Source organism: Mesoplodon mirus, assembly GCF_964341445.2.
Source record: "Mesoplodon mirus genome assembly, chromosome: 4".
Classification (NCBI taxonomy): domain Eukaryota; kingdom Metazoa; phylum Chordata; class Mammalia; order Artiodactyla; family Ziphiidae; genus Mesoplodon; species Mesoplodon mirus.
This window is the reverse complement of record NC_138979.1, coordinates 169,821,463-169,839,704: the sequence shown is the minus strand read 5'-3', so window position 1 is coordinate 169,839,704 and position 18,242 is coordinate 169,821,463.

Below are 18,242 nucleotides of genomic sequence, written 5' to 3'. Positions count from 1 at the left end.
ATTTTTATGTAGATATCCACTTGTCCCAGCACCATTTTTTGAGAACACTATTCTTACCTCATTGGAATGTCATGGTACCTTTGTCTAAAATCAAGTTACTTTAATTTTTTCCATGATTTCTTTCTGGACTCTCAGTTCTATTCCTTGGATCTATATGTCTGTACTGGCAATGGTACCACTCTCTTATTTACTGTATCTTTGAGTAAGCTATGGAATTGGGAAATGTGAATGTTCCAACTTTGTTCTTCTTTTTCAAGATTTTTTGGCTAATCTTCATCCTTTCATTTCCATGTATACTTTAGTATCGGTTTGTTAAAAAGGACAACTGGGATTTTGATTTTTGTTTTATTTTTGTATAGCCAGTGCTTTTCAATGATGCTTGCTCACAGTAAGCATTCTCAATGTAATAATTAAATAAATTAATGTACAAGTACACCAACTTCTGATCTAGTATAAGCCCAAATGATAAATAATATTCCTAAAAACAGTATAATAGTTTTTGAGGATAAAATAATGCACCCTTCTCAAGAATTCTTTCTTTGATTTTATTTATTTGGTTTTATTTTTTATGTCTGTTTGCCAATGTTACTTGGACTTCTGTGCACACAAAGAAAGCATGATGGTTTCTATATGTGAGATTCTCAAAATATCTCATTTACTGTGACTTTATAAAAGAATGTATTCAAATGATTTAAAGACAATTTATTGGGTGTGTTTGGAGATTTCTCATGGAGATGAGGACAGAGATGTGGTAGCACCTCATAATAGACTGAACTGCACAATGGAAAGCCATCTGAATCCATATTCCTACTCTGTCCATCTCTCTAAATCTATGGTTTCTTTACTCTGCTTTTCCTGGTCCAAGTAGCCTTCATTTTTTTCTCTCTCTCTATGAAGAAGAGCTTTTTCTACTTTGGAGTGAAGAGGGCCACATGACTTTCCATGACTTCTTGGTTCAACCTCTTAACAGAAATTAATGAGAACCTCAGTATTCAAATTCCAAATTTTTGTGCAAAAAAACAAAAGTGGTCCAATTTTGATTGGCCACTTCAGTCATCCTCCCCTTAGCCATTCAGTTGTGGCCAGAGATCTCCAAGTTTACATATCATAAACATAGTTGCCATGTTCAGGGAATGAGATATATGTGGCTTGAATTGCACCCCAAGAGAAATTGCAATGTGTATACCTGTGAATGTATGAAAGGGAAAGGAGAAGGAAAAAAAAAACTAAGAAATATTAAAATAAAGACTTAGTAAAAAAAAAAATGATGGTTGAGAATGTGGATATTTAAGCAGGGAAAACAGTATATATATAATGTATATATATATATATATATATATATATATATATATATATATATATATATATATATATAAAATTGGAGGTTATCATTTGTTCTCCCAAACTTATGGAGAAAGGTATCTACTGAACAAGTTTTAAGTTGAAGGTCCTGAATTTAGTAATTTCAGAATTCAAATGTAAGTTCTTGTACTTATTTCTTGTGTGCCACATTTGATGTTAATTTCTGTATCAGTTTCATTATTTGTAATATTGGCATAATATTAATATCAAGTGCTAGTTGATAAAGACTGAATGAGAATATGTAAATAGCATCTATAAGCTTATTATAAATAGTATTATATTATAAAGACAATATTAAAATAATCATAATTATTTTAGGATCAGAGCTTTTGCCCTCTCATATGTTTGGATGTTTAGAGAAATAGTGCTGGATTGAGCTAGTCTGATGTTTGGGGCCTCAGGATTTATGTTGCAGTTCTTACAATAAGTAGCTCTGTGGTTTTGGCAAGTCGTGCAGTCTTCCCTCAAGTTGACCCATTTGGAAAGAGTAGCTTGATTTAAATTCCTTGAACTATCTCTGGTGTGAGTCCATCTTATTGACAGAAATATGAGAGTCCTTGATGATGAAAGTCATAACAGCAAAACACAGTTGGTCTGCTCATGACACCATCAAATATAAATTTGCTTCTTTAAAGTAGAGAGAGGATATGGTGCATTTATGGGAGAGAACCCATCTTTTAACAGAACACATTCTGTAAGTAAATTAAATCATTCTTGTAGCAAAAAGGCAGCCTCAAGCAACTGCAAACAGGAGAACCAAGCACTGTGTTTTCAAATGACATCATATATACTCTGACCTGCTGTCACTTTAAGTGATTTTCAGTGTATGCAAGCAAAGTGTGCAGCTTATTTATTATAAAGCTAAAAGTCCATAAAAGTCCTTCAAATGTTTCAATAAATGTATGAAAAGCTATTTTTCACAAGGAAAGTGAACTAGAAATTTATTTTTCTTATAGCTTGAAATATGCTTAAATCAAATTTGATCTTCTTACACTCTACAGATACTGTAGTTTTTCTTGACACTTTGATTATTTTATAGAAATATATTCATTTGACTGGATAAATAACTAGAGTTGGGGAGAAGTAAGTCTAATTTTAAAAGGAATATAAATTTGGAGGTATCACCCCACTCTCCCTAAATTCAAATGAAGTTAATTTTTAAGGCACATGTAGTCTGTCATGTTCAGAAGATATATTATAATTAATAAAATATTCATTATACTGGGAAGCCAATTAGTTTCCTCTAAGGACATGCCATTGGGTTTATCTGAAGTAACAGAAATGCTCAGAGTTAATTGAGTTTGTCTTATGCTAACAAGAAATTGTGTCATAGTACAGAAAGATTTTAGAATACTAAAAGGTCAATCTGGGGCTTCCCAGGTGGTGCAGTGGTTGAGAGTCTGCCTGCCGATTCAGGGGATACGGGCTTGTGCCACAGTCCGGGAAGATCCCACATGCTGTGGAGCGGCTGGGCCCGTGAGCCATGGCCACTGAGCCTGCACATCCGGAACCTGTGCTCCACAATGGGAGAGGCCACAACAGTGAGAGGCCCGCGTACCACAAAAAAAAAAAAAAAAAAAAAAAAAAAAAAAAAAAAAAAAATTAAAAATAAATAAAAATAAAATAATATAAAGGTCAATCTGTACTGTGAAAAAAATATCTGCACATAAATGTTTTATGAGGGATTGCCATAGAATAACATATGAAAAAAAACCATAATCTGTGCTTAGTCTTCTAATTGGATTTTTTTTAAGTTCTGCATTTTAATTAGGATGGTTTCAGCTGTAGATAACAGAGAAATGGATATAAGCTTTACAAGGACAGGATAATTTAGTGATACATATATTGGAAGTTCAGAGGTGGCTCAAGCCTAGCTTTTGGCTTAATCTAGTGGCCTTTGATCCTCTCTGTGATTGCAAAATTGAAGCAGCATGTTCTGGCTCCTCTACTGCATACTTGGTCATTCAAGGGAAGAGAGTGTTTCTTTTTAGATGGTCTTCTTGTAAGGGCAAAAAAAAAAAAAGTCTTTCCCAAAGTTCCATAATAAAAATTTTCTGTCTTTGCTTGAATTAGGTCATATTACTATTTTTGAACAAGACCCTGCAATAAAATTTTAAAAAATCAAGAGGGGATTATTTTAGACATTAATTCCTGAAGAAAATCATTATGGTATAGCATTATGGGGGAGAAGTACCTTCAAAGTATTCTGACCCCTAGAGAGGTCAGGGTCAATATCTCCATAGCACAAGGTCTAAATATTTATATGTGAATGGGAGTGCTGTATGCCTAAATAAAATTAGGGAAAGTTTAGGAATGGGAGAGTAGGAATTTTGTTGGGGAGAACACCAACAATGTCTACCATAAACAAATGGTGTGGAAAGATTTGATAAGACAGAAGCACACCAAACTCTAAATGCTTTGCTCTGTATAACAACAATAAAGATAAAAATATATTTTACCAAAAAATTCCAAACATCAAATTCCATATCTTCTGTATGACACTTAACCACTGTATATAAAGAAGAGTCCATCTGATGGCTCTAGAACAATTGACCTTTTCAAATAATCAAACTACAACTTGTCCCTACCATATATAACCCTGTATAGGTATAAACTAAGAGGTAAAGTTACTCTTCCAGTCAAGCCCTTACCCTTACTTCCTTTCACACATATCATGTGTTTTATACTCTTGCATCTTTGTTCATGTTATACCATATCCTCCATATACCTCTCTATGTAAATTCTAACCATATGTCAAACTAGTCTTTGGCATGAAGACTTTTATATCTACATTACTGATCATTGATAGGTATCTTTTCTGATCCACAAAGGCAAGTAGAATCTAAACTATTACTTCCAAAATACATTTATTCAAAAATATTTGTTGTATTAACTGACAGACACTCTTTTGGATGACCAGGATAGAGACACACACATTTTCAAAAGGATTTTCTGATATATGTGTATGTATATTCATGTTTGTATACTTATATCCTTCTCATATTTCTCAATTTTCTTAAGTGTTAGAGCTATTTTATGGATTTGTTTCCATTCCCACAATCTACTATTGATTTTGCCCTAAGAGAAAAGATACTCAGCAACAAGGTAGGAAGCACGAAAAAATGTTGCAGCTTGATTTTCATGTTTCCATGGCACTGGGAAGGAAAAAGGATGTTATTGAATTACCATGGCCAAGGAAGGACAGTTTCCAGTAATTATGAGAGCTTAGTATGCATTTTAGGAAACTAGAAGCCCTGGTCTTTATAAAATGTTGCCTTAATTTAGACAAGTTGTTTCTGAAAGTGTAAAATTTATTTTGTTTGGTACTCTTTTGTCAGTACCATAAATTTCTGGTGTCTAATTTCATGGTTTTTGGTTAAAGTTGGTGTTTGCCCTTGAATTAACATATCTAATTAACTTCTCTCCCTCCCTGCTACACTGATGTTACCTGTACCAGAAAGCTCTGAATGTTACACATAAACAAGGATAACATGGCTGCCACCCAAATATGTGTATGTTCACACACACACACACATACACACACACACACACACACATATATATACACACACAGACTCTGGCCAAACTGTAGGTTACCAATCAACCTGAATTAAAAACTTCAATTTTTCAGAATCTCAGAATGTTAAAATTATTGCTTTGTTTTTTGGTGCTGATCACATATGTTTACTGACCTTAGTACGATCCTTGTAATTAATTGACATCAATTCAAAGATAGCTCATTGAGTCACAAGTTTCCCATATAGAAGGCCACTTTGTTTTCTTTTATCTAGTCCCACCAGCTTCATAAACCATGCTTTTTCATGTTTTATCCTTGAACTCATGAACTTTGGAAAATTGAAAATTCATTTTTGGTATTCCAGTGATATAATATTTATACACAGTGTAAATAATCTATGCCTTTTAATAATAATTTGGAATATTATGACTAAAACTTTTTCAGCTGCAGCTTAAAGCTGAAATATTTAGGAAAAGTGTGACCACTCTAAGGGAAATTTGGATTTTTAAAATCATTTCCAAAACATGTGGTGAGCTGGTGTTATATTGGAAATGAATTTAATCTAAACATGCTATGGTTTATGAACACTGTCAAAGCCAAACACAGCATAATGAAACTTCATTTTAATGTACTCCTATTTAATATTTTCTAAAATTTACCATTTGTTTGTGAGATTTATATAGCACCAATTATCCAAATAGCTCAAGGCATTGTTCAAAGGATATTAAACTAAGGCCCTTCATATAAAACTCCTGAAAAAACAAAATAAGGCAATAGAAGAAAAACCCTGAAAAACCATGTGCAAAGAAAGGAAATCTCAGCAAGAGCCTATGAGGCAATTTGTCTCCATAAAATGCTTTTTGGTACTATATCCCTGAAAAATATGTTTCACTCTAACTGGATTATGAACTTTAAGTAGTTCTGATTCACTTTGGGTTCTTAGATAAAGTCCATTGATTTCAAGTGCATTTGTCAAAAAATCACTTGTGACATTAGAAAGGAAATGTGACATCTAAAACCTGGAGTTTCTTAATTTTGTAAGTCATATTTAAAACTACTTTAAGGATGAGTTTTAATACTTGGAACCAGTTTTTAAGCTGTAATGTCTTAAATTTACGTGGGTGATGTTTCATTCTTTGAGGATACACCCAAAGAAAACAACAGCAACTAAATATTCTTAATGGCACTCAGCACAGTTTCACTTTCTTATATTCTCCCGCTATATGGGTATTCACCTATTGGTATAAAAACATATCATTTTAGAAAAGGGTAAAATGTTAGGCTTTAGTACAACTCCTTCATTTTGAAAATGAAGATATTGAGACTCAGAGATTCAGATAATTTGTCCAAGGTCACTGTCTCAGTTTCTCACAGAGCTGGAGCTAGATTGATTCCTAGTTTAATCATTTTTCTTCTTTAGAACTGTGCTTTTTATAAATTGCTCTGATTTTGGTAATAGTATTTCCAAGCGGCTGAGGGTGGAAGTATTTCTTGAGCTCATATTGTTTATCGAAACTTGAGCATCTCAGGTTTCCAAGTCTCACTCATTGTGCTAAGCTTTTCCTTTCAATGTGGGCCATAATGTGACCAGCCTTATTTGCCATACTTTCATGATGTTGTTGTACGGAGGACTGGATAGGGAGACAAATTTCATTCGGTTTGTCTTCTTTCCTTTGAACAGGAATTCACCTATGACGTCTTAAAGAAGAAGCAGCATAAGTCAATGCCTACCACTCACTGATAGAGAGGTTTCTCACACCTTTGTGCTCTGCCATGGACCTTGGTAATTAATTATCCAATTCAACCATTGTATTTTACTGCAGAGGACCAGAGATGTTAAGTGTCTTCCTCAAGGTGACAGTCCTTGTTAACAAGCACTCTTGAATCTTTAGTATTTTTTGTTTTTTACACCTGGAAAATACTTTCGAAGTTAGGTAAGAAAATGAACTGGAAATCTGGTCTCTCCGACACCAGAGCTTAACTCTGTGACTTAAGTGTTTGATCTGGGTCTGGTTAATTAAGCACATTAAGGTTCAGTTAATACATCTGTAAAATTGAGATTATAGTAATGCCTATCTAATAGAGTATGGTGAAGATTTATTGATAGCATTTTCATGAGGCTAATTTTCATGATTCTGTGGCAGTTCCATCAGTTAAAACACACACACACACACACCTTTAATTAATACTATTGTATCATTCTCCACTCTCCTAGCCACAGCAATATTTCCAGGGAATTATTGCAAAAACTTCAGGTAAAATCATTTGAGAGAGAAAATTCTAGTGTTATACTAATTGAACATGTTCTGCCCCAAATCTTCAAATCCATTGCTTTTAATTTTTTCTTAGATTTATGTTTTCTTTTTTTTTTTTTAGATGTATATTTTCAAGTCTTCCTCATCCAGCTGCATTACAGCCTTAAGGACAAAATTGATCAGGTGGGAAGTACACTAAGATAGCTAACGTAGTCACTATTTTGGTAAGTGAAATGAAAAACCAAAAATAGAACTGCTGTACACGCTCTGGTAGAGGAATAATATGTGGAAAATAGCAAATATAATCAAGCCCAAATAGAAGATAATCCCAAAGTCTTTCCAGGTCTCTATGATGCAATACAAAACAATTCCATATGGTTAAGATTATATTTTTCTTTTGTTCATTTCTTTTGGGCATAAATTACACATTTACTTTCCTTATTTTGTTGTCTTTATCTTGAGATGGGACATTTTGTTCTTATTTCAGCCCTCACTTCTAAACCATTTAACTAGGAACAACTGAAGTGTTTAGGCCAGTTAAGTTTCTCCCAGATCCCAATTCATTTTCAGGAAATACATAAATGGCTGCTGTTAATACATTGACATAAGAATATAAAGAAATTGTAGTTGTCTCTCTATACCTGTTGCTTCCTAGTTCATGTAAATCTTACTGAAATTAAAAAAAAAATCCTGCTGCTTGTCACTCTCGCAGGAAGTTTATGATGTTGGGACACTGGTCTCACAGACGTATGAGCAGCATGTCATTAATTGTGGGTGCTTTGATTTCACTTGCTTAATAACTGGAATTTGCCTGTTCTGGGTATGGGATACCAGGCCTCTGTTATCTTGACATGATGTGATGATGATGTGGACCTTGACCTGCCTTTACTCTTTGACCCTTAACCTGGTCTCATGGTTCTCAAGGGTCTATTCCTCCCACAGCCCTGTCCTTTTCCCTTGATGTTAAATTTAATCTTTTCCCACTTCACGTTACCAAGACTGTTTACCTCTGCATAAAGTGACATGCTTTATGCTTTGTGGAGATCTTGCCATTATTTTGCTAATCAACAAATGACAGGCCAGAAAATGGGCAATGACTCCTCTTTTGTGGGGGAGAGTAAGCAGTTGCTTTTTCTATCTTCTTTATCACTCCCTTGCTCAAACTAGCTCCCATTCAGTGTCTCTGGCTAGCACATTGATATAATGTGACAGCATTTGAAAATGTCCACTTAAAGACTAGGGTGGTCAGCCATAGGCATTGAAGCAAATAAAAAAGGAGTGTAGTAATTCCTCTACAAATTACCAGCTTTATGCCAATCAAATTAAACATTCCAGTATGGCACGTCTATGAATTTACTAATAAAGTACAAGAATTTATTAGGATAGTTTGGCTTTATGAATAACATTTTGAAGAGAAGAAGACTGGCCAGGTCAAAATTATGGAGATAGGCAAGTGACTTATTTCCCATCTCCTCTTTATTTACCCTCTGAAAGGACCCCTTTCTTCCTGTCTCACCCACTTACTCTCTTGTTTTTCAGTACTTTACTATCAAAGTGTGGATGACTCTAAAGTTATTAACTTTTAATATTAGTTGTAACATTTCCAGTATTAATTGTTATAGATTGGTTAACTGATTTAAATGTATTATTAATTACATTTAGTTTTATATCCCATATTCCAATTGGAATGATGGCTGGTATTATTAAAGCTGCCTGGGAGTTTCATTAACTTTTTCCTCCAAGAATTGCCGAGTAGAAGAGCAAGTGCCAACCTGCTAACAAGTTCTGGAAGAAGTCCTGGGAAGCTCTAGCCTCTTGTCCTATATCCCTACCCAAAGCCCTTTATTGGATCAAAGAAACTGAAAACCTAGTCATAACTTCCCTGATGGGCATCAATAAGGTATATTGTAATTATGTAAGTTAAGCATGAGAGTTGGAAGATTATTAATATTATTTGAAAAGTAAATGTAAGGTTAATTATCATAAATGCCAGTCACATATCACTAATCCCTAGTTATTATGCAGATGAATATATGTCAAAATGAGAACATTATGTTAAATGTGTGTGTGTGGAGAGAGAGAATGAGAGGGAGAGACTTTTACTTATACCATTAAACTCTATTTGTTAATTTTGAGTCTTACAGAATCATTAGGAACTCACACTTTTCAAAAACAAAGAACAGAGGAAACAGTTGGATTATTTTCCTAGTAATAAGGACAATGTGTAATGATTAAAAGTTTACTTAAGAGACTTCTCTGGGAGCAGAGTGGTTAAGAATCCACCTGCCAATGCAGGTGACACGGGTTTGATCCCGAGTCTGGGAAGATCCCACAGGCCTCAGAGCAACTAAGCCCATGCGCCACAACTACTGAGCCTGCCCTCTAGAGCTCATGAACTACAACTGCTGAGCCCACATGCTGCAACTACTGAAGCTCGCGTCTAGAGCCTGTGCACCACAAAGAAGAGTAGCCCCTGCTTGCTGCAACTAGAGAAAGCCCATGCACAGCAATGAAGACCCAATGTAGCCACCCCAAAAAGAAATTTACTTTAGAGTGTTTGATAAAAGCTCTGATATGAAAATAACAGAAGCCCCAAAATGTATATGTATATATTTCTTAATTTACAGTACATCATATTAAACAAGAAACATTCTGTTTTTGAGTGATGGTGTTTTTAAATGATACATAAAGAGAAATTTAAAATAACTTCATCCTGATGGAGAATCAACAAAAATATGCTTTGCAGCCTCTGGAAAATAATTTACTCAGTGAATTCAGAGAGAAAATAGTTTCCTTAATTCTAATATCTAGAAAGAATCTCTCAGTCTCTCTTTCCCTAAAAACTTAACATTACATTCATCTATATTAAATAAGCTTTTTAAAATATATGCATATATATATATGTTTAAAACTTTTGCAAAATAATACTTCATACTATTTGCCATCATCTCAATGCTCTCATTATACAATTAAATACTAAACATGTTATGACAGATTGCAATATACTATTAATTCAGATGTTAAGAATACACTAAGGATTTGAAACTCTACAATTTTAATTCTTATTTATTTGTGGTTTACTTTGATCTTTTGTAAATATCAAAGTCCTCTAAGATTATGGCAAATAATGACTGTACTTACCAACTACCTTCTCTATTGTAAAACTTCCTTGGTTGTGACATCCATACAAGCCCACACTTTACACACAATTCTTTCCAATGCCAGTCTCATTACCAAAACAGGTAACTAAATTTATCATTTTTATGCTAGCATAAATTCTACATATTGCTGAATCAAATGCAGTACTGCAGTGTCCCTTGATATTAATTTCTACCTACATATTTTAGAGGGATACAAGGCTTGGCTTGATGACGACGGAGTATGAAACCAGAAGAAGCAGGACCTGTGCTTCTAGATTGGCTACTACTCACCTAATGCATTTTCAACATCTTCAGAGGCATACAGCATCTTCCTCAATATCTGAAGTAGTATTTTTATAATTACACTTTGAATCATTGTTAAAGGAGCATATGAATTCCATTGTTTCTTGATTAAAACAGAGAGACAATGTTCAGATGTATTATTCCTTCTGTTAAACCACAGGTCATGAACCTACAGCAAAGACCTACACTGAGTATGCAATTCAAGCAACTTCAGTGCACAGTGTGGAATAATAAATAGCACATTTACTTCAAAATCCATTGTTCTATTGTGAGATCTGTGTAAAGTACAGAAACACAACAAGAGTTAGATTTTTTGCAAATTCTGCCTTGTGCTGCAACATCTCAAGATTGTTCAGTAGAAGTCATCTGCCTGCAGAACAAGCATGATTTCAGTTTTGATTTCCCTGGTGGTAATTATCTGGATATTCCTTTTGGCTACTAACATTACAAAGACAACCCATCAATCCTTAAAAGTTATATTCTATAGAAAATAGCTAGCTATGATTAGAACAACTCAGTTCTGTTTATGTCTTAGAAAGGAAGAAAATCCATGAATAATTATGTCAGTATGGAATAATAAATGGCTATAAAACTAGGAGTGCCAAGACAAGAAGAAGCAAGAAGATGAAATTCAAGAGAAGACAAAATGAGGAACGCTTTGGGTGGGATTAAGGTTTCTGGTCCACAGTAAATGGTGCACACATACCTTTTTTTTTTGACATAGAATGGCTGTAAATCAGAAACCGGGAAGGGTAGTTTCTCCTGGAAGATAATTCTACTGCAGCAATGAAAAGATCAGAAATAAGGAGAAATCTCAAAGAACCACGAATTGAAGAGGGAGAGCTGGGTGAGTAGGAAACAGCTGTATTAAGGCAGACCCGGGAAACCTTGAAACTTCCTGAACGAGGAAATTATCTCTACCCATCAGGATTGTTCGTGATGCTTAGGGCAGAATTACTTTTCAGTTGGGAGTAGTCTTGAACTTGGAAGAGGAAACAAGTAAATTGTAGCTTCTTACTGACTGAATGTGCAACAATTATAAAAGGAAATAAGAACTGAGGCATGAAATAATGCCTAAATATTTGTGGTTAAAATTTTAATAAAGTTATATTGACACCTTTTTTACCATATTTATTAACTATTTTGTTATTCATTAATTCCCCCATTAAAGTTTTTACTGATTATAGAACTGGGTCAAAGTTTTGCTATGTATGTATAGTATATGAATTACCTTAGTAATGTACTTTTTATTACAAACAGTATTCTGCTAACTTGAGTTTTAGTTCCACTTTTGTCAATTGTAGGATTCTCAGATGTATTTTCCTCTTGTGTAAAATGGGAAAAATAGTACCGATGACAGGGTTAAGTGGGAATTATTTGAGATAATTTACACAAAGAGCTTAAGTACTTTCCACATTCCAGGCACTGTGCTGTATAATGAAGACACATGATGGTCCTACCTTTGAGTGGTTTATATTCCACATCTGATAAATGTTTTTCTGTTTGATTTTCAAATCAGTGAAGTTTTCCAGGGCACTGCCTTGGCTTTATACCCCTCCTCCCCCAGGAACTAGCTCAATGAACAGTGAATAGCAAGTATTCAACAAAATAAATTTGAGTTGCTCTATATCCTTGTGATGTAAATATGTCAGCTGTGTAATTCCTATTGCAGTCACACCCCAAAAGTCCAAAAATGTTATTAATAATACTTGAGGGTCACACAGCTAGATTATGGTGAAGACTGACCATCAACTCCATCTTTTGGATTCCTAACAATGGATTCGCCCCACCCACACACAACTTACTCATTGTTGATATTATAGGAAGAGAGTTAAGCAAAAAGAAAGGATTGAGAAATCTGGGCTTTGAAAGAGAAAAGCATATCATCTTTGCATTGATGATGGATTGTCATAGACAATTCCTGAAGATAAGCAACTCCCACAAAGAGGTACATGGCTCAGTTGGTAAAAGTCTATGAAAATCCAGACTCTGTCTCCTTCTCCATGAAATACCCTCTAGACCTTCAGTTTACAGTTCCCATGAGTGGGAACTCATGGGAAGTGCTTTATGTAAAATTAAAAAACAAATGAGTAATTCACCACTGAATCCTAACTGCTAAATGTAGGTGTGTAAACTGTATTTTTAGGAATCTAATACTCAGGCTATAAATACTATCTTGTTCATAGAGAGTATGAAGAAATATTCCTTTAAAATTATTTATCCTTTCAAAATAAAACACAGGTTGTTATGTTCATATTCCATGTGGTACATACTGCTGGGGGATGGTTTTAGGATTAGAAGGGTTGTAAATTATTTTAAATTGAATGATATTTTTATTTAGTTAGTGCAGAAGAAAATCAAGAAGAAAAGTGATTATCTTTTATTTTCTCATACAACTTTATCTGAGAATTGAAGACACTTTAGATTTGAGTTCAACATCCTACTCTGCAGAAACGACCATTGTAATAGTCTTGATAGGTATTCATCCAGCTTCGGCTTTAACTCTTAAAAAGAGTATCTCCTTAGCAGGCTTATGCTGTTTGAAGAAGTCTGAATGGACTCTTCTTCAACATATTGAGAGTTAATTCAATTTACTGTAATTTCGAAATGGTGGGTATGGCTCTGCACAAAGAATAGCATGGAATACCTGATTCCTCCTTTTTCCATGTGGACCTCTCATATTTGGAGAATATTGGTGGGTCTCATCAAAACTTTTTCACAGTAAAGTTGTTGCAGTTATTTGAGCTATACCTCATCTGGTATGCTTTTTAGACATGTTTATATCCTATTCTTTCTACCCAGGTATTAAATATTCTTAAAATATATCATCTGTAATTGAACACAATATTTCAGATGTATTTTAACCACGTACAGACCATCATGCCAAGTTATCTTTTTACTTCAGGAAACAATTCTTTTTTAAGATTAATTCAGCTCTTTTCACAGCCATACCAGCATGTTTCCTCTTTTTGTGCACATAACAAAAAAAGCTGTTAGTAAAGATTTAGATGACCTCATTCTATAGTGGGGGGCTCAGTCTTTCAAATTGATTTGTGGAACTTTTCATTTATTTCTATTACTTTGCATTTCTTTTGCTGGGACTGATTATTCCAATAATTTGAGATCTGATGCACATGTATGTATCAGTTCAGAAGATATGCTCCACTGCTGTCTGCTACCTGGATTCAAATCCTGGTTCAGACACTTATTAGCTGTGTTTTTGTGAGCAAGACAACCAGTGTCAAAAAATTTACTCATCTGTAAAATAGGAATAATAACAGTAACTGCTTATAAATTAGATGAAGTTTCTCAAAAGATTAGCTCAGTGCCTGACCCATGAAAATTTTGAAAAAAATATCTTAGCTATTATCATTGTCATTATTAAAGATACTAGCTATCACAGCAAGTGTAATAAAGTATGGAAATTTGTAGCTGTTATATATACACTTTTTCTAATATCTTTATTGGAATACAATTTCTTTACAACTGTGTGTTAGTTTCTGTTTTATAAAAAAGTGAATCAGCTATACACATACATATATCCCCATATCTCCTCCCTCTTGCATCTCCCTCCCACTTTCCCTATCCCACCCCTCTAGGTGGTCACAAAGCACAGAGCTGATCTCCCTGTGTTATGCACCTGCTTCCCACTAGCCATCTATTTTATATTTGTTAGTATATATAAGTACATGCCACTCTCTCACTTCATCCCAGCTATCCCAGCTTACCCTTCCTCCTCTCTGTGTCCTCAAGTCCATTCTCTATGTCTGCATCTTTATTTCTGTCCTGCCCCTAGGTTCTTCAGAACCATTTTTTTTTTTTTAGATTCCATATATGTGTTAGCATATGGTATTTGTTTTTCTCTTTCTGACTTACTTCACTCTGTATGACAGTCTCTAGGTCCATCCACCTCACTACAAATAACTCAATTTTGTTTCTTTTTATGGCTGAGTAATATTCCATTGTATATATGTGCCACATCTTCATCTGTTGATGGACACTTAGGTTGCTTCATGTCCTGGCTATTGTAAATAGAGCTACAATGAACATTGTGGTACATGACTCTTTTTGAATTATGGTTTTCTCAGGGCATACGCCCAGTAGCGGAATTGCTGGGTCATATGGTAGTGCTAGTTTTAGATTTTTAAGGAACCTCCGTAGTGGCTGTATCAATTTACATTCCCACCAACACTGCAAGAGGGTTCCCTTTACTCCACACCCTCTCCAGCATTTATTGTTTGTAGATTTTTTGATTATGGTCATTCTGACTGGTGTGAGGTGGTACCTCATTGTAGTTTTGATTTTCATTTCTCTAATGATTAGTGATGTTGAGCGTCCTTTCATCTGTTTGTTGTCAATCTGTATATCTTCTATAGAGAAATGTCTATTTAGGTCTTCTGCACATTTTTGGATTGAGTTGCTTGATTTTTTATATTGAACTGCATGAGCTGCTTGTAGAGTTTGGAGGTTAATCCTTTGTCAGTTGCTTCATTTACAAATATTTTCTCCCATTCTGAGGGTTGTCTTATTGTCATGTTTATGGTTTCCTTTGCTGTGCAAAAGATTTTAAGTTTCATTTGGTCCCATTTGTTTATTTTTGTTTTTTCTTTCCATTTCTTTAGGATGTGGGTCAAAAAGCATCTTTCTGTAATTTATGTCATAGAGTGTTCTGCTTATGTTTTCCTCTAAGAGTTTTATAGGGTCTGGCCTTACATGTAGGTCTTTAATTCATTTTGAGTTTATTTTTGTGTATAGTGTTAAGTGGTGTTCTAATTTCATTCTTTTCAATGTAGCTGTCCAGTTTTCCCAGCACCACTTATTGAAGAGGCTGTCTTTTCTCCATTGTATATCCTTGCCTCTTTTATCAAAAATAAGGTGAACATATGTGTGTGGATTTATATCTGGGCTTTCTATCCTGTTCCATTGATCTATATATTTGTTTTTGTGTCATTACCATATTGTCTTGACTACTGTAGCTTTGTAGTAGAGTCTGAAGTCTGGGAGCCTGATTCCTCCATCTCCGTTTTTCATTATCAAGATTGTTTTCGCTATTTGGGTCTTTTGTGTTTCCATAAAAATTGTGAAATTTTTTATTCTAGTTCTATGAAAATGCCATTGGTAGTCTGATAGGGATTGCAGTGAATCTTTAGATTGCTTTGAGTAGTATAGTCATTTTCACATTGCTGATTCTTCCAATAAAAGAGCATGCTATATCTCTCTATCTACTGGTATCATCTTTGATTTCTTTCATCTGTGTCTTATAGTTTTCTGCATACAGGTCTTTTGTCTCCTTAGGTAGGTTTATTCCTAGGTATTTTATTTTTGTTGCAATGGTAAATGGGATTGTTTCCTTAATTTCTCTTTCAGATTTTTCATCATTAGTGTATAGGAATGCAAGAGATTTTTGTGCATTAATTTTGTACCCTGATACTTTACCAAATTCATTGATTAGCTCTAGTAGTTTTCTGGTAGCATCTTTAAGATTCTCTATTTATAATATCATGTCATCTGCAAACAGTGACAGCTTTATTTCTTCTTTTCCAATTTGGATTCCTTTTATTTCTTTTTCTTCTCTGATTGCTATGGCTAAAACTTCCAAAACTATGTTGAATAATAGTGGTGAGAGTGGACAAGCTTGTCTTGTTCCAAATCTTAGTGGAAACGGTTTCAGTTTTTCACCATTGAGAACAATGTAGCTGTTGGTTTGTCATATATGGCCTTTACTATGTTGAGGTAAGTTCCCTCTATTCCTAATCTCTGGAGGGTTTTTATCATAAATGGGTGTTGAATTTTGTCAAAAGCTTTTTCTTCATCTATTGAGATGATCATATGGTTTTTCAGCTTCAATTTGTTAATATGTCTTATCACATTGATTGGTTTGCATATATTGAATAATCCTTGCATTCCTTGGATAAACCCCAATAGATCGTGGTGTATGACCCTTTTAATGTGATGTTGGATTCTGTTTACTAGTATTTTGTTGAGGATTTTTGCATCTATGTTCCTCAGTGATACTGGCCTATAGTTTTCTTTCTTTGTGACATCTTTTTCTGGTTTTGGTATCAGGGTGATGGTGGCCTCATAGAATGTGCTTGTGAGTGTTTCTCGCTCTGCTATATTTTGGAAGAATTTGAGAAGGATAGGTATTAGCTCTCCTCTAAATGTTTGATAGAATTTGCCTGTGACACCATCGGGTCCTGGGTTTTTGTTTGTTGGAAGATTTTTAATCACAGTCTCAGTTTCAGTGCTTGTGAGTCATCTATTTATTTTTTCTATTTCTTCCTGGTTCAGTATAGGAAGATTGTGCTTTTCTAAGTATTTGTCCATTTCTTCCAGGTTGTCCATGTTATTGGCATATAGTTTCTTGTAGTAATCTCTCATGATCCTTTGTATTTCTGTAGTGTCAATTGTTACTTCTCCTTTTTCATTTCTTCTATTGTTATGAGTCTTCTCCCTTTTTTTCTTGATGAATCTGGCTAATGGTTTATCAATTTTATTTAACTTCTCAAATAACTAGTTAGGTTTATTGATCTTTTCTATAGTTTCCTTCATTTCTTTTTCATTTATTTCTGCTCTGAACTTTATGATTTCTTTCCTTCTGCTAACTTTGGGGGGTTTTTGTTCTTCTTTCTCTAATTCCTTAGGTGCAAGGTTAGGTTGTTTATTTAAGATGCTTCTTGTTTTTTGAGGTAGGATTGTATTGCTATAAACTTCCCTCTTAGAACTGCTTTTGCTGCATCCCATGTGTTTCAGGTTGTTGTATTTTCATTGTCAATTATTTCTTGGTATTTTTTGCTTTCCTCTTTGCTTACTTCAGTGATCTCTTGGTTATTAACTAGTGTATTGTTTAGCCACCATGTGTTTGTATTTTTTAGATTTTTTCCTGTAATTGATATCTAGTCCCATAGTGTCATGGTCGAAAAAAATACTTGGTATGATTTCAGTTTTCTTAAATTTACCAGGACTTGATTTGTGACCCAAGAAATGACCTATCCTAGAGAATGTTCCATGAGGATTTGAGAAGAAAGTGTATTCTGTCATTTTGGGATGGAATGTCCTATAAATATAAATTAAGTCCACCTTGTTTAATGTATCATTTAAAGCTTGTGTTTCCTTATTTATTTTTATTTTGGATGATCTGTCCATTGGTGAAAGTGGGGTGTTAAAGTCCCCTACTATAACTATGTTACTGTCGATTTCCCATTTTATGGCCATTAGAATTTGCTTTATGTATTGAGGTGCTCCTATGTTGGGTGCATAAATATTTACAATTGTTATATCATCTTCTTGGATTGATCCCTTTATCATTATGTAGTGTCCTTCTTTGTCTCTTGTAATAGTCTTTGTTTTAAAGTATATTTTGTCTGATATGGGAATTTCTGCTGAAAGATCAGCTCTTAACCTTATGGGGATTCCCTTATGTGTTACTTGTTGTCTTTCTCTTGCTGCTTTTAATATTTGTTCTTTGTATTTAATTTTGATAGTTTGATTAATATGTATCTTGGCGTATCTCTCCTTGGATTTATCCTGTATGGGACTCTCTGTGCTTCCTGGACTTGATTAACTATTTCCTTTCCCTTATTATGGAAGTCTTCAACTATAATCTCTTCATATATTTTCTCAGTCTCTTTCTTTTTCTCTTCTTCTTCTGGGACCCCTATAATG